This window comes from Liolophura sinensis, chromosome 7 (assembly GCF_032854445.1).
Source record: "Liolophura sinensis isolate JHLJ2023 chromosome 7, CUHK_Ljap_v2, whole genome shotgun sequence".
NCBI classification, from domain to species: Eukaryota; Metazoa; Mollusca; class Polyplacophora; order Chitonida; family Chitonidae; genus Liolophura; species Liolophura sinensis.
In genome coordinates this window covers 13,398,577-13,419,518 of record NC_088301.1, presented here as the reverse complement: position 1 = coordinate 13,419,518, position 20,942 = coordinate 13,398,577, and the positions used below count along the sequence as shown (strand labels likewise).

General features: G+C 41.1%; 1 protein-coding gene across 7 annotated transcripts in view; it reads right to left on the bottom strand.

The window, feature by feature from the left end:
* Positions 1–20,942, bottom strand: part of LOC135469700 (single-stranded DNA-binding protein 3-like) — a 97,930-nt gene that overhangs the window by 15,944 nt on the left and 61,044 nt on the right. The window lies entirely within an intron of this gene.

Below are 20,942 nucleotides of genomic sequence, written 5' to 3'. Positions count from 1 at the left end.
GGAACTAGTTAGCACTGGCATGACAAACCTGAGTCTAAATGTACAGGCCAGCGAGTCATGCAGGTGGATGGAACAGCCATAATGATAGACAGGCTTAAGCTGTGTTAACGCAGGAAAAGTTCAGCAATAGAAATGGCCATGAATATGGTGGTCTCGCAATTCACCACTCTCAACAAGTACTGGCTATAATCTCAAATCCCAGGACGTTCTTCTCAGCCTCAGGAAAACATGGCTTTTCCTCTTACACCATTAAGACAGTGATGTCCTAGAGCCCTACGGGCACATTCATTACCTCTTACAGTGTAATCTGGAAATCAAGTCTGAGCTTCAATATAAATCTTGATCTTAATGAAATCACCATCAATTCTGGCTGTGCCTGTATCTCGCCAGCTGAAGGTACTTTTGCCACCCTCTATAATGGAGAACGCCCTGCCTTATGTATACCCACGGAGCATTAAGTTCTACAATTTTCACACAATGCCCCCCAGTGACAAGCCTTTAAGTGAGAAACTATGTTCAGTTTCAACTCGTAATCCAGCAGGCACTTAAAGGAAGAGCTTTCTGGGAGATTAATTTCACAAACAATCGCTGCTGGGATCTTAAAACACAGAACTGCCATCCTGGAGGAAAACACTCCTGTGGAAAAGCATGCCCTTAAGAAAATAGTTGCTAGAGCTTTTACAGGAGGCTGATGGGAAGCTGAAATACAGGAGACGAGAGGCAGGCACTAAACACCTTAGTTTTACATTTCAAGTCACATATATTTGAGCCAATCTCTAAACCTGGATGTCTCCAAGTGTGTTTGGGGGGGGGGGGAATGTTGATTTGGCATTTTGAAGATTTATCAGCTAATCTGATGCATGCCGTTGACAATGAAGTGAACATGTGGTCGAGATTGACTCTAATGTCAACAATACGCCTAGACAGGCTAATTGAGCTTGGCTGTTTTGAGATTTCAGAGACTTAAGAATATATATGCAGGGGCTCATATGCTGGAGAATTAAACTCAAGAGCCCTTACTGTGCAAGGCCATCTTTATCAGCCTGTCACAGAAAAGATCTAAATAAATATGGATGAAGCAAGAATCCCTGCAGGACACCATTTGCAAACCTCCATGCACCACTGAACAAACTTGTGGTAGCTATACCTTTGCATACATCTATAAAAACGGCAAAGAATTGAGGTTACCTTCGAGATGAAATATAAACTACAATGTTCATATGCTTGGGGAAGTAGTTTCCTAGGATAGGCCTATGGAGCAGATGGTATCTGCGATATAACAAATGCTGAAGACAGAAATATCCAATTACAGCCATAAATCACCTGCTCTCAAAAGCGTTTCAACATTTTCTGGCCACAATATCCGCCTGTCCTACTTCATTATTTACAACCACATCTACATCCAATTACATTTTCAAACCAATCCTAATGAGCCTGCCAACGAACAAGTATACTACAAAAAGAGTATCAGGCCAAGAAGGACATGTTTTTTATGGTTTGACATGAACATCCCTTCCTAACACCAGGCTTTATGAAGTGAAGCAGTAGGGACAAGTCTTTGAAGCTACAACAGTAAACAGAACACCCTGGGGCTATCAATTTAACTTGTAACTCAGATTATGCAATTTTATACAAACAATACTCCCCCCCCCCAAACCACCTTCTTTTTTCTCATGATAACATTACTGTAGGACGTTGTTGTAATACAAAACACACACAACACAGCCAGGGGGATTAACCAGAAGACTGTATAATCATAAACCTTACAATGCACAATTTAATAAGATTGGATTCCATATTAGATGAAGCCTTCAAGCTTGTAAATTAGTTTATCTTGGGCATTTGCCAGCTGAGGATTATGTAGCACATGATAATCCCTGGCAACAGGGTCTGTAATGTATGCACATCATAGGCCTACTGACAGACCTTCAAGTGTCATCACATTTACTTCTATAATCTCCATAGTTAACAAAGCAAACCTTACCAAGGCTAAGCTTGCCAAAGATATGATAATCCAGTTTAATGCCTTGTATATGTGCATTATTCCTTATGGCTGAATGCTGACTTTGTAACCCTAGGCAACCCAAACTCCGTGTACAGTATGCTTGCAACAGTAGGGCTAGTGATCTTACATGCAATACATCTTCTTTAATAGAATGAGTTTATGACACTTGTGGATGTACAATTCAAACTGAATCTATACGTGTCCTCCCTGAACAGGTACGGATACACCGGTCACCCCGCCACAGACAGATCAATCAACATGTAACCATATACACAGACAGTCCATAGTTTTTACTAACAGACAAGCCATTCTTAAACAGGTCAGGAAGCTTCATAGCAATTATACCCGTGTCTCACAACAGTAACACTACACGACATTTTCATTTGACGCACATACTGTATAAACTGGGTTGAGACACTCTGCTTTATCTCCCTGAATCGTGAAGACTAACTGATTTAACAATATTTTACCAAAACTGTACTAGTGTTCAAGTTCTGAAATTTTGAATACCTCCACAAGTTGTTTTATGTCTAAGATAGCTTCTTATTCCTCAGTCCAGTTAAATAAGTCTCTGGATATATCCATCAGTGTTTTAGGGCTACCTGGTTGACTTTTTTCTTTATTAATGCAGTGGTGCAGATTAAGAGCAGTCAATGCTTCCCCAAGACCTCTTGTCAGCAAAGTGACACAGTCATCTATGGGAATACCCTTTCACAGCCAGATAAAATTGCAAGGAAATAGGGTTAACTCACATTTAAAGCACACACACACACATTGTTTTCATGGCACAGAGTTAATACATCCAGAACTGATTTAAAGTAAACACTATCCACTTGGTATTCTGCTACTTTCAAGCCTATATGGACTCTGACTCCACAGTTCCCCAGTCAGACTGGGTCTCCATTTTCTGAGAGATTACCCATCCTATAGACCAGGAATCAAGATGACAGAGCTGTCTGGAATAATGGGGTAAAAACCCTGCAGCAGGAGTATGTGGGAGTCCCTAGGGGACCAGCACTATCTATTGTCAATGCTGTGCTCAGTTAGGAAAGCCACTCAAGTGTTTAGATAACCAGAGTTAATTAGGCCCAATACAATAGCACCATGCCACCAATGTGCTGCCCTATCAGGCATGCACCCAGCCACAGAGACCATATAGGGCAATGTATGGTTACATATTTTCTACTCCTACAAACTCTGTGATGTTACTCTTGAGTGAGTTACATTTCCTTTCAAATCTGTTCTAGGCATTGCTTTCACAAAATTCTGTGCCTTAACTGTTACAACAGTAGATTTAATAATAATACAATTTATATAGAAATATGAACATGTTTCAATTAAATTCACCACGAATGGTATATATATATATATATATATATATATGTACGTACTACATATTTAGTAAAGCCACTTTCAGCTGGTACGGATGAATTAAGTTTGCAATCACACTGTCAAAGTTTATCGTTGCCACCTATTCTATTTAGAAGACGGGAGTTCTAGCTTATGACTAACTTTAACAATATCGACAACACCCAAGACAAACAAGCAAAATAATAGTAGTGTTTATAGTGCCAGGACTATTTTGTGTGCGATTCTGTGGTGGCAAAGTGGTGTGGAATATCTGTATTGTTAAGACTACAGAGGTTTGCCTCTCTACAGCTGCCTGGAAACCACCTCCAAGTTCAACCTTTACTTACATCCTTAATTACCATCTGCCTGGGACATCTCCCTTAAGATTCCCAGGTTTCTGGTTAGACGGCATATCCGTCCACCGGCCCATACACAATATCCTCCTCAAATCAATTACACAGCCAGCACCCAAATGAAGACAGCAAAATCAACACTCTGTCACACACAAGCTCATTTATTTCCTGCCACAGTTCAATTAGGGCACATTGTACATGGAGGCATGTTGCTGAATGGTTTATAAATGAACTCCAACACCCGAATGTCTTTTTTCCCCCCACCACTGCCATGGAAATTTAATCCTTTTTCTATCCATCTGGGGAGATCCACAAGGAGAGCAAATGAAGAATAGCTTGGAGCCACACAGTAATGCAGCTAAATGGAATAGGTAAATACTTCAATTCTTTCCAGACACTTTTTATATATGAATGGATGAAATCTTAAAGTGAGCAACTGTTTTCTGGCATTATCTTCAGGTAACGAAAGTCCCTACTGAACTATAAGCAGACAAAAATGACTTACAGGGAATCAGGCACATGAATTTAGTAGGACAGCTGAAGAATAGGAGCCTTAGATATAGCAGGCTGGCAAGAACACAGAGGCAAGCCTGGATGTACTCCATAAACATGCCTATGGCATATCAGGACATTACATCTTATCCTGTGTCTATCGACACCTTCTAGTTTAGTACTTCACCACTAAATCCTAAAGTATTCCTGGGTAATAGGCCATGTGTCTCTCTGCCAATGTTTTGCCCACATGTAGCTGTCTATTTCACCTGATGTGTTAATTCAGCTGTTCTGGTCAGCAACACAGGGTTGTGTAAACCCTGGCTATTTTAATATCAGAAAGCTGGAGTAAAAAGTACACTATGGGCCTGACATTGAATATTGCTGTGTAACCAGTTCGTCCCCCCCAAGGCAAACTTGGATATTAAAACTCCCCTGCTCTGTCCATCAAATAGCAGGGTGATATTCAAATCCCTTCTAAAGCTCTTCACAGCTTGTGGCAGTAGTCAATTGGTGTGAGAAATGAGCCAAGCAGAGCACTAACTGGAGGCTGAAAAGGTGTTGGCTTTGATGCAGATATGGGGTGACAGGCTTCATGCCAGCCAGAACAGAGATAGGAACTGGTGTTGTAGAGAAGCTAACTACATGGTTAGGGTAGAATCCTCTAGATACTACAGCTACTCTCTGATCAACATTTCTAAAGGCTTGTATGTAAGAGGCGTATCAAAGACGACGGCTTAGCTTCTTTGCGAGCTGCATGATTCTTCCTTCTCCTCTTGTTCAACCACTTGGAGGAGGCTTTTTTGTTATCAAGGTAAGGAGTTATCAAACAGAGAAACGACAGTTTTCAAGCAGATCTATTTCTCGCAGAAGCGAGACACTGTAGGGTTTCTCTCTTTTTGCAGGAACGCACAGTGCTGGTCTCTCCACAGAGAACACATGCACGCCAGATCAAGTGGGAATAATTCCTTCTGCATTCGAAGACATCAAAGGCCAGCCAATTATTTAGCTTCTCCTTTTTCCATATGCTTTTGGTCACAAAGCACCAGTGTGTAATGTGTGGGATGATCAGCAGTGCTGGGTAACCTCCAGCTGCAGCCAGAAGGGCTTGCTAACAGTCAGTATGCTCTATACAGAACAGTTGGAGGCAATTACCACAGCCTGGGGATTAATGGCAACTATGCCATCTTTATCCGAATACAACAGACATCTCTAGGTAAGAGGCAATTTGTTTTTTCTGTCAAACAAAACACCAAATTTTGACAACTATATCCATGCAGCAGCAACAGGAGATTCAAGTCCTGGGGCTGATCTAGCTGAACAGTTAAATTAGTCATTTTGAATTACAAAGTTGTCCATTTCACCATTTTTATATATGCAAATAGATCAAAGGTATGAAAGTTTGGGATCCCAAACCTGTGGCTCCCCAAAACCCTTTTGACAGGTTTGAATCAAACATAGCCTGGATTACTCCAGGAGGTCTGATGCTACATTTGTTCATGCTGTTTCAAATTGCATGCATGGTGCAATCACCCTTATCTGTAGCAGCAATGATGATGCAGCAGTGTGTACAACATCAAGGTACAGAGCTGGACATGTGACAGGAGCATGGCCTCAATCAGGTCAAAGATCTTAAAGCACGTGCTGCTTTCCATATGAGCGAGAGGTTTTCAGACTGCTGTTCTTCATAATAAAATATATGTTCACAGTAAAATTGCCTTTTAAGATCCATTTTCTTTCCATTTCTGCTAATTTCACAGTACCCAATACAATGTTTCTACATCACTGACCATGTCAAGGCAAGGCTCTGATAACATAACAAGCCTATATGAGAGGCACGCTATGCAACTTATATTTCCAAGGCAGTATGGGAGCATTCGGCATTTACTGCAGAACAAGTAGGTAATGGTCCGAGTGGTTGTATATGTACAAAGACATGACATAACAGGATGTCTAGAGTAAGTCAACATAGGGTTTGGAGTTTACCCATTTTATTGAGGCAAACAAGGCCCTTGAGATCAATGGGCTGGTCTAATGTTAACTCTTCACTTAACCAACCCATAACCAGTGAACACTACAATGACAAGAGTCCAGTCTCTAGGTTGTCTTCCCCACAGAAACAAAAGCATCTTTCATGTGTATACCTCCGTTTTTTTTTTTTTGTTGTTTTTTTTTTTGAGAATAGTCTGGGAGTCATTTATGCACGTAATGGCGTTGTCTCACAGGAAACAGGATGACGGCCAGCAATGAGTAGGTGATCAGTTCCGGCAATACCTCTGATTCTGTGACCACAAAATGCGTGGCTTTTATGCCTAACAGCCGTTAGGATAATAAATAAAAAAAAAATAAAACAAAATAAAAAAAATAATATGCATTGTTTTAAGATGACAGCATCAAATCCATCAACATATATGTAAATTGTACAGACAAACCATTATCTACCTATGCCACAGGGGCTGATACTAGACCTCAATGCCATGATCTAGTTTCCCAATTTGCAAATACAAATGCCCCAATTCAATAGACGGCTGATTTTCCACACTATATCTTTTTCCCCATATGCATGGCTCTTTTTCGTTGTTTGAAGAGTTAGGGTATATTATGAAAATCACAGCTCTCTGGTACAATTCCTTCTCAAAATACGTGGTTTTGCATTAAAATTTTCTCAACAGTGAGTGAACAAGTCCTTTCCCAAAATCTGTGCATTATGCCCTGACAGAGCTAACATGGTTGACAAACCTTTGGCAACTGTACGACATATCAAATGTTTACCAGGACACGACTGACTAGGGAAGCCACCAATGAGCCTCTGAGGAATTGTGTATGATCTGTGATATCAGCCATTCTCCCCACCCCCGTCACGTACTCTCAAAACATACCCATACACAAGTAGTTTACAACTGCCAAAGCCATGTGTGTGCTTCTTCCAACGGCTTCCTTGACTATAAAGAGCTTTACCCCACCCATTGTTCCATTCAGGCAAATCTCCAAGGGGTTGTCATCAAAGAGTCACTGCTTCAGGAGAATTTCTCTATGATGTTCTGCGCTTCTGAGAATCCAGATAATGCCTGTCGCATGAAGAGACCGTGCAATTTTATTGTAATCATACATCCATTGTTTCTGGTCTTCTGGACTGATCATCCTGCTTTTGTTGTCTCAAAGAGACGTATGTCTACCTGTGTGGCTTTACACACAGCTCTGCCCCAGTGGAGTCTGCTGGCACATTACATAGTTTTGTCATCCCATGCCCCTTGAGCAGCCAGTCCACTTATTTGTGGAGTAATGGTTTAATGGTGTAAGAAGATATCATTGCAAGAGGATGCCAATGCCAGCAGAATCGTCCATGTTAAGTCTGTCTATGGAAGACCAGCTTGGCACAAAAGGACCAATTATTTAACTGGTCAGAGTGGTTGAACCTTCTCTAGGGCAGAGTTTCACCTTTGGAAAGCATTAACCCCACCTAATCCTTGAATACAGGAGTCCGCTGCATGGGTAACTGAAAAGGGGCTGGAATACAAAGGTGGATCAGGCAATATTAAACCTCTCTGGGGAGACATATTTCAAACATTGTCCCCCCTGCCCTCCCCCTCTGCACCCAACCTAAATTGATCCTTTTGTATAATAGATGTGACGCTATCTCAAAGCATGCCAAAGGGGTCCAATACACCAATAAGTAAACTGGTGTGTATACAAAAAAATAATATGCATTGTTTTAAGATGACAGCATCAAATCCATCAACATATATGTAAATTGTACAGACAAACCATTATCTACCTATGCCACAGGGGCTGATACTAGACCTCAATGCCATGATCTAGTTTCCCAATTTGCAAATACAAATGCCCCAATTCAATAGACGGCTGATTTTCCACACTATATCTTTTTCCCCATATGCATGGCTCTTTTTCGTTGTTTGAAGAGTTAGGGTATATTATGAAAATCACAGCTCTCTGGTACAATTCCTTCTCAAAATACGTGGTTTTGCATTAAAATTTTCTCAACAGTGAGTGAACAAGTCCTTTCCCAAAATCTGTGCATTATGCCCTGACAGAGCTAACATGGTTGACAAACCTTTGGCAACTGTACGACATATCAAATGTTTACCAGGACACGACTGACTAGGGAAGCCACCAATGAGCCTCTGAGGAATTGTGTATGATCTGTGATATCAGCCATTCTCCCCACCCCCGTCACGTACTCTCAAAACATACCCATACACAAGTAGTTTACAACTGCCAAAGCCATGTGTGTGCTTCTTCCAACGGCTTCCTTGACTATAAAGAGCTTTACCCCACCCATTGTTCCATTCAGGCAAATCTCCAAGGGGTTGTCATCAAAGAGTCACTGCTTCAGGAGAATTTCTCTATGATGTTCTGCGCTTCTGAGAATCCAGATAATGCCTGTCGCATGAAGAGACCGTGCAATTTTATTGTAATCATACATCCATTGTTTCTGGTCTTCTGGACTGATCATCCTGCTTTTGTTGTCTCAAAGAGACGTATGTCTACCTGTGTGGCTTTACACACAGCTCTGCCCCAGTGGAGTCTGCTGGCACATTACATAGTTTTGTCATCCCATGCCCCTTGAGCAGCCAGTCCACTTATTTGTGGAGTAATGGTTTAATGGTGTAAGAAGATATCATTGCAAGAGGATGCCAATGCCAGCAGAATCGTCCATGTTAAGTCTGTCTATGGAAGACCAGCTTGGCACAAAAGGACCAATTATTTAACTGGTCAGAGTGGTTGAACCTTCTCTAGGGCAGAGTTTCACCTTTGGAAAGCATTAACCCCACCTAATCCTTGAATACAGGAGTCCGCTGCATGGGTAACTGAAAAGGGGCTGGAATACAAAGGTGGATCAGGCAATATTAAACCTCTCTGGGGAGACATATTTCAAACATTGTCCCCCCTGCCCTCCCCCTCTGCACCCAACCTAAATTGATCCTTTTGTATAATAGATGTGACGCTATCTCAAAGCATGCCAAAGGGGTCCAATACACCAATAAGTAAACTGGTGTGTATACAGAAAATTAATTATCTTATTACCACTGGGAGGACGGGTAATCTAATGGTGCGAGGCTAAGAGGCTTGTAGAGTCGACTGGGGTGGGGGAGATCTTGACGGGACTGCCAAGGTCACCATAGTAGCAGCCTGGCCACTGGGAGTTATGCGGGGCCCATAGACAGTGGCTGTGATGGAACGATGAATTATATCACCAGCTGCATTAATCACGCTGGAATCTTTTGCCAACTTTGAAATGCATGGACAGCCTTCCCTTTTGTGACAAAATGTAATATCCTTAGTGAAAGCTATTCTGGTCTTTCATGGTAGTTGGGGGCCAAGTGGCAGGGGCTTTGTGCCTCCCAACTTAGCAGTCAAATCAGCACTGCATAGATTACAGCAATGCGCTCCCACAGTGGGGCCTGAGCGTAGACTAACAATAATGTGAGGCTAAGTGCTGGCCAGTCACAAGCCTTGTGGGATGTCGGATCAACAGGACAAGTAAAGTGAGGACAGTTCTCAGGTAAGCCTTTCACACAGGTAAATTCACAACAATCCTATGCCATAATGAGACGGCTGTGTCTAACAGCTGTCAAATAGTCAGGTGTTTTGAGTGTATGTGTATATAAGAGTCCAGTGCACCATGTGCCTGTTAGTATTCATGGGGTGCGTAAAAAGTATTGCATGAGCATCAAGTATGCCCTACTACAACCACTCCTACTTTCACGCAGGCTGTTCAGGTTATACTCTAGTCATGTATCGTATTCTGTTCCTGAGCTACAAGCTACAGGGTATAACTTTTATCCATACTGCCATACGATGCCTCGTAGGAAGCCAAATAAAACGAACAGGATTATTATCATTGCCGCGAATTGAACTCGTAAATAGCAAAAATTCATCGTGGTAAAAAGCTGATAGGCTAAATGTGCAGAATGTGCATCTGAGTTGCCCAGAGTGATTGATACGGCAGTTTGTACTGATGGATTTAATACAGCATAACAGTGTTACATCTCCAATGAAAGATAAGTAATCTGTATTGATTTTCCCTGCTGCTATCTCGAAGTACTGATAGTCACGTAGTCATACCGGATATTGCACTGCCTGCCTTGATTCTGAAGACAAATCAAACTAACTGAACACTAAACCACTTCAGGTTATGAGCCAAGATGTAACCAGGGGAGAAGCTGAATAATGCCCAACTTTATAATGTTGGTTTTACATTTTCATTTGTTATTTGTTGCTATTTTTTCCACTCCAACAGTTCAGTCTTAAACTGCAATTTTTTACTCTTCCACTGGGTTTATTTGAATAATTCGGGTACATACGACGAATAGGCATTGTGTTGCTAGGGGGTGTGGGGTATTTTAACTACGGAAAAAAGACCCTTAAACCAGATTCTACGGTAATAACACACACAAAAGTTTAATTTTAATCAAGAGCAAATACAGGTGCTAGCCTGTATTTGAACATTCAGAATTATGTATTTTGTATTTCAGCCAAATAGCACCTGTATCCATTTTTGTAATATCAGTGACTGTGCCATAAGTCAGAAGCATACACTATAATTACCTCTAAAACAAAAGAACTCTTTGGGAAAATTTTTGAGTCCAATACAGTAAGCCAACCATATCTCATTTAGCACTATAGCTGAAACATAAGAACTTAGCAGCTACATGTACATAAAATGAACATCTCATGAAGGAAGCAAGATGAAATTGGGGTGAGGACTATTTGAGTCTAATGCTGCCCCTGACAAGTTCTTTCTCTACTGAACATTCCATGGGGCAGGCCAAACTGATCCCTCTCTCTAGGGGATAACTGGCTGCGACTTTATCCCATAGCAGCGTTTTCAAAGGGAATTTTAATTGGACTTCCCTGTAAATGACAAGCTGCCATTGCTACTCCAGGATTTAATCAAAATAGGAAAATAAATATGGGAATGAAAGTGGATAGAGTGGTGGGTGGGTGGGTGGGAGCGAGGGCAGACATAAAGAAAACAGGTAGCAATACTGTAAGTTATCAGCAAAACAAACATTTCATTCTGGGATTCCCTTTTGAAAAATGAGATCCCTTTTTTGCAATGAGAAGAGGGACTGGTTCTTGGATTAAATGAGAGTAGTGTATTGCAATATGTTGTAGGAACTGTTATTGGGAGCCCTGGGACAACATCCCAAGAGGGTTTCAATTTACCCCTGTGCCATGCGGCTGTTTTCACACACAGTCCAGACTCCACGGCAGGCAGTCCACTCCTAATCAGTGACACTAACACAGGTAAAACAGCCACAGACTGACAAAGGTTCACAGTAACATACAATTAACATTCTTTGTCCCAGCCTAAGAAAGCCCAAATACATGTCTGTTGTCTGTAAATACATGGATAAAGAAGCTGTGGGTTGTGGAAAATGTTCGGGAAATAAACCAAGAGCAAAAAAAAAAAAAAGAAAGGACTGGTGAAACAGAGGTTTTAGGGCTCTGTCAATGGTGATCTGTGACAGTGGGACTACAACACATAGTGATACTGCCAACTTGAAAAGCTAAGCAATTGGCCTGCAGATTTGTATTTACTGTCTACTTGAAAGAAGAACATGGAGAAGTCTTGTTGGGCCAAAGCTCTGTGTCGGCTGGTGGGGGAAATGAGAGAGGAGACCGCATGCCTGGGAAACCCCAAACATATCCCTGTCTCTCCTCAGATATCCAAGCACTGTGAAAGCTTCTTTCAACATTGCCCCTCTGCATTCCCTAGCCTCTATTCAACACACCTCTGCTAGCCCTCTGCATAAGCCTTACAAATCTAATCGTCTAAATCACTTAAATGAAAATGTTTGACATGTTTACTATTATGGCCAAGGCTAGGCGAATGTATCGCCAGTATTGAATATATGCCAGGATAAAGCAAGGCAAAATCCCTAAGGAAATTAAATGCTATTTATTGCAGACAGCAGTTCTCAGAGAGGATATCCTACTGACTGGTGAGGGGGGACAGTTCAAACAAACAGGCTGGGAACTACACAGTAGGGGACAGAGAGGGTTAAAGAGTAACCAGCCTAGTGTCCCTGACTGACCAGGAGCAGAGGGCTTACCTAACACAGTATCCTAAGGATCTACAACTTGGCAGAGCAATTTCATGGAGGTACAAGCTATTGTGGAAACGTGTTTACATGTAATTGCACAGCGATGATGTGTGATGTGTGATGAATGTTTACAGCCCAGTGCTGAGAATCTCCATATTTATGTCCCGATGCCTGCAGTTGTGAACTGCTTTAAGGCAATCAAGATGAATAATAGAGGAAATACATGTTTGGAAAATCATCTGTGTATCCCTGGAGGAGGAAAGATGGGAAAAATCAGAAACATTGGAACTAGTAGTTGTGAAATTGAAGGCATCCAGCACAGCCTCATTTAGAATGAACTATAGTGTTACTGTGTGCGCGTCTGTGATATTACTTCACATGGATGGTACCACAGCTGTTAAGAGATGAAAGAGAACACATCAATAACACAGGATTGGATTGCTAAAAGAGCTGGCTACTCCACTTACAAGTGTATCAACTGGCCGTTCATACAGAACCTCACTGGGCTGGGCAGGACTTCACCAGGGGGGGGGGTGAGTACTCTATTATAAATCACCAGGAACAATTATGTTGTAAGTTTCACAAGTCACCGCCAAGCCGACATTATCTAATGTCCGTGTGATTATTCCACAGGGTATATGGTTATAGTGTGTATATATAAGCCCAGTATAGGATGTACTGCCTATAAGCTTGAGCTACACCGCCTGGGATTGAGAAGCAGCCTAGTAACATGGGTTTTGAGTAGCCCAGCAGGTGAAGTTATCAAATACACTGGTTACCAGCCAACCCCTAATACATACCCAGCAGCCCAGAAAGCCACTGAAGCCCACTATAGTTTGTGACATAAATCATGGACATACAGCTCACTCCCTGAGTACAGTATTAAACACACCACTGCCCTCAAGGACTAGCTGATACAGACCGAACACATTCAATTTCTGAAGATACAAGTTTCCCACCCGATGTAACACGGGTTGTGTAGAGGGGGGAATTTTTCCCTGTCACACGTATTTTATGTAGTATCTAATATCAAATGAGATAGGCATAAGGGAAATCTGAAGTTTGCTCTATATTTAGTGTCTTCACACACTATCTTCTCTCTAGCTATATTAAGTGTACCATCTTTCTCTTGATGCCCTAACCACATGCCAAGTATCTCTTTCTAAGCTATAGGGAGCCCTAACAAAAATGGCCGCAAACTTTGTTTCTGTAAGCACTCAATATTAACAGGATTATTTGAAGATCTGAGAAAATGAATGCATGCTCTATGAAATAACTCATGTTGTGCTGGACTGGATACCTTTCTTCTTCCATTCATCAATAGAAGAATCTTGCCTGAAATGGGTCTTTAATAGAACAATTCAACTCTGGGAAAGCCAAGAACAACGTTAAAAGGTGTGACAATTACCAAGGAACAAGTGTACATGCATGTGTATCAGACAGAGTAAATGGATGCCCCTCGTCTTATAGTGCTTCTGTCTTGTTTACCTGATTATCTGACAAATAATTAATGTCACACCTTGTCTCCTGGCAAATTATTAGTTAATTAGAAAGTAAATTAGATTTGGTCTTATCAGGGCAGGTAAACATGATGCTTTAACCAATGACATTGGAGCTGGGATTCCCCCACTGGGTATTAAAACCACCTAGGGCTGAGGTTCAATGCTCTCGAACTCTCCATACTTAAACAAATTATTGCAGATTTGGCTGTAGTGGGTCATAATAAAATTGCCTCAGGTAGAGGGAACTTATGTCAAACAATTAAAGCATTTTTTTCACAGCCTTCTTCGTGCTTGGTCCAAATGATAATAGAGTTTTAATTATCATTCTGACGAGCCTCAGAATAACAAAGATGATAAATGTAGCTCACAAGGATATGCGTAGCTTCATAGCAGAGAGGTATTCAGTTGGTCTGAAGCTGAACTAATATGTCGACTTGTATGTACACCAGCTGACAGAGTCATACCAGAGACATTTACAAGTGTTTGGACTGGTTTGGACCATAAAGGTTACCATGCCGGCTGCTCATTAAGACATTAACCGGCAGATTCCTGTCTACAATGGCTGACCTGATGGCAGCCTGCTGTGCACCTTAAGTCTCTCCAGTGGTGGTGTTTAGAGCAGGGAGCTAGGGGCGTCTGTCAAACAAGCCTGGCACATCAGCATGATAAAAGTGTCAGTGGCTTAACCCACAGATAGGCCTGATGGTGCATGAGACAACACCTTTTTTTCAGGCTGATGGAGCAAATGATTCTGGACAGTCATGTCTACAGTGCCAACAGCCCACAGGCTGAAACACTTCAAGGCCTGGTCTGAACCATAACCGCCTGTTTATCTCTACCTGAGCATTCTGTACAACAGGCAAATGAAACAAGAGGGAAGACACTTGTGGGATGAACCCAGGGGAAAGGTGTAGTACTTGCTCGTTTGTGAAATGAATGCTGTAACCCCAACACTTGTCGGATGTGAAGCCTAATCAAGTGACCGGTGCAAATAGTGATAATAACACAAAAGTAGGTACTTTGATTTTTTTTTTTTATGAAAGCATTCAGCTCTCTTTACATGTACATGTAGCATTTGGTTAAATGAGTTAGGTCTTGTGTAGCTACATTAGTTGTGCATGTCTGCAGGAGGAGGGGTGGATTATGGGATTAGGTGACCAACATTTGAGAATGTTAACTGACAGTAATGCTGAATAGCCTCTTCAAAATGTGAACACTTAGCAAATTCTTCATGCCACTAGATGGTTCCCAATTTTTAAAATTATTTGCCACTAAGAGAGATGACTAAAGATCCACATGCGGAAAGTCAAGGAATTTCAACTTAATCAAACACTGATATTAGATCTGATAACAGATCACTAGTCTATTATTGTTCCAATCACTGACAATGGTAGTACTCAGAAGATATGGCTGTTACAGTAGATAAATAAAACGAGATCTCCATGCATTAAGTTGCCCAGGGACTACAACAAAATTAACATGTCTCAGTCATGGACAATGTCAAAACACACTGCTACTGTTACAGATTACCTTTTTTTCAGAATGCTTTTTGTAGTGATTTGAATTATCAACCAATGCACAAGTACATCGATCTACATCAGATCTCTTTATTCATGCAAATTCCCAAATATATTTACATGTATCTGATCAATGTTATAATAAAATTCGATGAACGCCACAAATAGTAGGTGACCAGATACATCATGAATCACGGATAATCTAAATTATTCACGTAGACATCAAACTGAACTCGGTGGCTACATCCCTCTATACTGTGGGTTAGGAATGCCACTGGGTCCAATTCAAAACCCACATTATGTGGACAGTAATTGATACCTGTCATCTTCCAGTGAATACACCTAAGATTTGTTTATTCATTTTCACACAGCTTAGAATTCAGGAGCAGGCAAGTATAAACAGCGAAGGCTGGAGTTCAAAGAGTGTTTCTGATTTGGGAAACTTTGCCTGCCAATATCAGCTCAAGTTGTGTGAAGATGCTGTCTGGTTGACCCCTGTGAAGACACTTTCTTTAATCTGTCAGCAGGAGGAAAGGACATGTGCTTCTCTCTTATCTGTTAAACCACTTGCACCCCAGATCACCCTCAATATTTTTGATGTTTTTCCTCACATTTTCTCAGGGTCCTGTGAGGCTCATTTCATCTCATCAAAGGGTGTTTAATCCAACTGGAAGGCGAGCCTTTCTTTTGGGCTAACATCACGTCCTTGGCTGGCAGGCCCACCCATCGCGACCCTCCTCTGTCCAGATCACAGGACATTCTCCACTTCCAGCCCAAGTTGTCTCATAGCTCCAATCTAGCAGGGTTTGTAATTTCCTGTGTAAGCTTTTATCAAAGTACTTCAGCAGCCATAACAGCTCATTCCCCTTTTTGATTTTTTTCTTTGCCCCCAGAGCCTTGGCTAAGCACTATGTGAAAGTAATCACAGCTAGTAGTGTGGGTGGCTTGTCTATAAGGGAGTGTTGTAGCCTACAAATGTATATGCTGTAATACATTTAATAGCTGTACCCAATCATTACCAAGTCATAAATGTATATTATAGATGAACTGGAGAGTGCAGTTACAGGTATTACTATATTTGACCTTAAACCACCATTACTAGGTTATTCATGTCCTTATTCTAAGAGTTCTACACATCTTAATAACAAGCATATTGTAAGGTTTGTATGGAAGGCAGGATGACACCCTACTGGGAAGTTTCAGCACCGAAAATAGCACTTTATGACCTCTGAGGAATGCATTTTTTTAAGGGCAAGTACATTTCAATAAGACTTTGTGAATAGATGTAAACTTCTGTTCACCATATTCTACCACAGCTTTGATATGTCTGTGGCAAGAGTGACATGATTATCCAAGGACAGACATGTTACAGTTTTCAGTTTGGTTCTGCACTTTCATCCTTAATCACTGCCACTTCCATAAACCTACAGAGGCTACCTTTTTACCACTAATTACAAGGCAAAAACATTTGCAGTGAAATGAGTATAACAGCAGAAAACTTGTACCACTTAGTTGTGGAAAGCTGTAAAAAAAAATACCTAATGACACAAGAGCTTGGCAAATGTGATTAAAACATTATACAACTCTTTTCTAAACCCCTGCATAATATATCAGAGGAGACAACTTTATATTTACGAGCTAAAAACTAAAGTAGTCCTTGTTGCCAAATGACTGGTAATCGGGTTCAGAATCTATTTAAGAAAGCAACAGAAAACTATCGTGTGAAGGGCGTTGAAGTAATGCACATACTTTCAAGATCCACATGTTTCTTTTCTTCTTGGGAGTAGGCAATGAATGTTGTGATAAGGCAGCTATTAAACAGTTTTGGTTTGGGACTACACAAAGCGGGGTTAAGCTTAAATCCCACAATTTTTGGTGCACATCGGGGAGTAACTGCCAAAGCCAATAAATGCCTGTTCCGCAGGAAACTTGCAGGTCATCAGGGTCAGTGTATGGCAATCTTGTTTGTGCACATTACCAGCCAGGAGGCTGTAGGAATGTGGATGGTAATACAGAAATTGTCATTTCCTGTTCTTCTCTATTCCCTAAACATTCAAGCGGACAGAGTTCCGATATTCAGCCGTGGGTTGGAGAATTACCCAAGAGGTGTTGGTTGGCCTAGTCATGTTATCGGGAGAAGAAAACAAGTTGCCACATCCAATCAGAGAGCCAATATCCCCCTATTAATGGTCTGTCAGATACGGCATTCTCCTCCAAATCTTCACAGCAAAATCATTTCTAGGTTATAGCCCTGGAATTCAAATCAACGCCACGTCTTTCATTAACCAGAGGTATGCCTTCTCAAAAGTCTGCCAACATTAGTTTTTAAGCTGCCAAGAACTACCGACCTCCATCGCTAAACACGCCATAACAGATGTCTTCACTGGTTTTTCAGTCTCTTGCTCATGAATCACAGGACACAAACTGTAACAATTACTCTAGTCTTTCTCACAGCCTAGCTTTCAGCAGCTCAATAATAGCTTTCATTGGGACAGTGTGTAGAGGACAGTAATTCCACAGAAGCCTTGCAGGAAATGCTAGTCAACAAATGACATTGAAATGTTATCAGAGTGCTAGTCGAGAACTGTGTATGCAAAATTTTATGGCTATGACAGAGTTCTGATAGAAAAAGCATTATGAGAGCTTGTGTTTAGAAAGGGATATGTTGCCTGTGTATGGTTTGGGATTCTCAGACAGCTTTCCTTCCCTTCTCTCCCAAGATGGTCCTACTCCAATACCCAAATAAACAGTGCCTCTAATAAACAAGCTGTTATTTCACACACTACATGCTCCACCAGCAACGAGTTATTACCCAGCAATAACATGGCAGCTGCCATCCTGGCTACCAGCTCTCAGATTAAATAAATATCCTTACAGTCAACTGTAAAAACCCTGGTCCCCTCGCAACAGTAATCTGCTCTATCAGACAGAGGAATCAGAAACCCTTAATGGTGGGGGAAATGGGAGGTCTAGTATTAGATTTCAGTCCACAAATGAGATGTATTCAGCCCAGTATTCAACACTAGCACAGAGATCTATACGCAGTCTGTCTCCCCCTGAACCATACCAGATGCATCATCCACCAGGTGGATTTCAACTCTTATGAACAGGTAAATGTATAAATAAAACTCAAGATCCTGCTTCAAGAGTATTGCCATGCGTATAAATGTTTATGACCTATGATTAACAGAGCCCACTGAGCCACATGGTCCATTGTACAGTTACAAAACATCCTACTCAGTCTAAACCGTCAATGTCAGAAAGGTTGCAAATACAAGACCATGCTGTTGAATAGGTGTCTAATACTGGATTTCTTTTTTTCTGAGTGCTTTGTGCTGAAATGGGCATGATATGAAGTCGTGTTGATCCCACCTGTACACAGAGCTGGTAATTACAGATGGTATCACAGAACTTGTCCAAATCATTAACTGGCATACTAGGAAATTATATCCCCTGTACACCCAAGCTTTAATAACATGTTGAATGGGAACTACAGTGAATGATGGTGTATGAACATGCATCAGCAAATACTCAATACAACATATCTATGTAGGGAACAGTTAAACAGAGCATGTGGATGTCTACATGTATTTGTATATTATTTAGATATTAATATCTGTACATAATGTATAAAGCCGTATGGTAGAAAATCATTCCAGGCTTGGACCTAGTATGGGTTTCATTTAAGAGCCATGGCATCAGATATGAAAGCCTCTCTGCTGAAAAAAGTACTGGACATTTCACCAAGGCATTTTGTTCTCCCCTCTCTGCACAAACGGGAAAATGTATGTTTGGTTTAAGAAGGGTAACTGATTGTCAAGGTCTGTTACATGCCTGCATCATACCATGTTGTAAATAGAGAAAGCTGTGGTACTATCAGGTTCCTATCTAAATGCAATCCCCTGTCTAAGAGGTCAAGCATCTGTTGTCGATAACTCTTGCTTGATACATTGTTTGGGAAGGCTGGCACAGCTATTGTACCCCACCAGAAATGTCTTCTGCTCTCTCAAGGTCAGCGGTGAACAGACTTTCGTGAAAATTTATCAAATTATCAAGAGTTCTGTTTTTCCACTGGTTCAAAAATATTTGCTAGTGCAGGGGCTGTATAAAACTTTCAAGGGTATCAACTGGCTTGTTACCACCAGTGTTATGTAAGCACGATATTGTAGAATATGCTAGATTACATGTCAACCATGGTTATGACAGTACCTGCTGCATATGTGTAATAAACCTAAAATACCCTCCACCATCTTTCCTATGACATATCCACATTCTGCACTGCTCCTGTCCATTACATACATGTACTCCACAAGCTGTGCATAGCTTACAAGCCCCATGAACAGTTTAACGACACTTCTACAGTTTTTATGACGAACAGATCTTTCTATCCAGATGTCTATGCAATATGGTTTATGCCCATGATCTCATTTCATTCATTAAACTGATGACACTGAATCATTAAACTGATGACACTGAATCTTTGTTGATTTATCCTTGCTCCTGAAGCTGTCTTATAGCGATCAGCATTTTTGACTTGGCCAGATGAAGTAAAATGTTCTATTCTTGCTGTTTTCTTGTTCAACGCCATATCATAAACAGTTTGGGATTCTATCTTTGAAATGAATGGACGACATCTGTAAAGCATTCAAGTCAAATCCTAACAGCTTCTATAGCAAAGCTTAATACACTTCATCGATGCAATGGATTGTTCTGTCCTTAATAAAAACTTCGCCGAAGCCAAGCAATTACAATCAGCGAATCCAATTAACGATAAAAACTGTTGCCATGTGTTTCTTTTTAAATTAATTCTTGGACAACAAGCGTTTCTGTTACCAGATAGAAAAAATTCAATGTTAATGGTTGGCTGGTCAGCCAAGTCTGCCAGGTCTAATGAATTCCGATTCTCCTGGCTAGTTTCAGATTGTCACCAGTAATGGAAATCAGACCTCTACAATTACCCGCAAGACTGAGACATTAAACAGGTGAACATAAGAGTACAGCTTAACTGGAGATTGTACCACCCAGCTTTAGTACTGGTAAAACAATGAAAACAAAACCCTTTCGTACATCACTGTAGTAAAACAGACCACGTACACGGTATGTACTAAAATGACACTGTAAAAGTTAACAAATGTCTATATTAGAATGATTCAATCTTTGTCTTTTCATGGTATTCTGTCCACAGGTCGATTGATCTTTCCTCAGTTTGTTAATTCTGAGGTTAATCCATCTATTTGCTGTGGATATTGCAATACTTCAATCTTTTATCCTGTTCTAAGCTTTACGCTTTTGATAGCAGCCTTAAACCAATGTCTCCTATCAATGAGTGACAGTACTTCAGCTTCTATCCAATTTTCAGCTAATTATGCCCCAATATCCTGTCATCCAGCAGGAGTTTGGATTAAGTTTCACCAGTCTTCAACTTGGCTATGCTCGCTCAGGTTTTGGGTCTGACCATTCAAGCTAGGGCCTGGGCCTTCTCAGTTAATTAACTTTGGGTGTCTGCTCCAAGTTCAGGCTTTCCACCAGATCCCATGTAAATCATCACATTTCCATGCCAAACAAACACAAGCACAACTGTGAAACACTTGACCATATGCACAATCACTACTGCTTCAGGCCTGCAGCCGGAAATAGATCACATGTACATA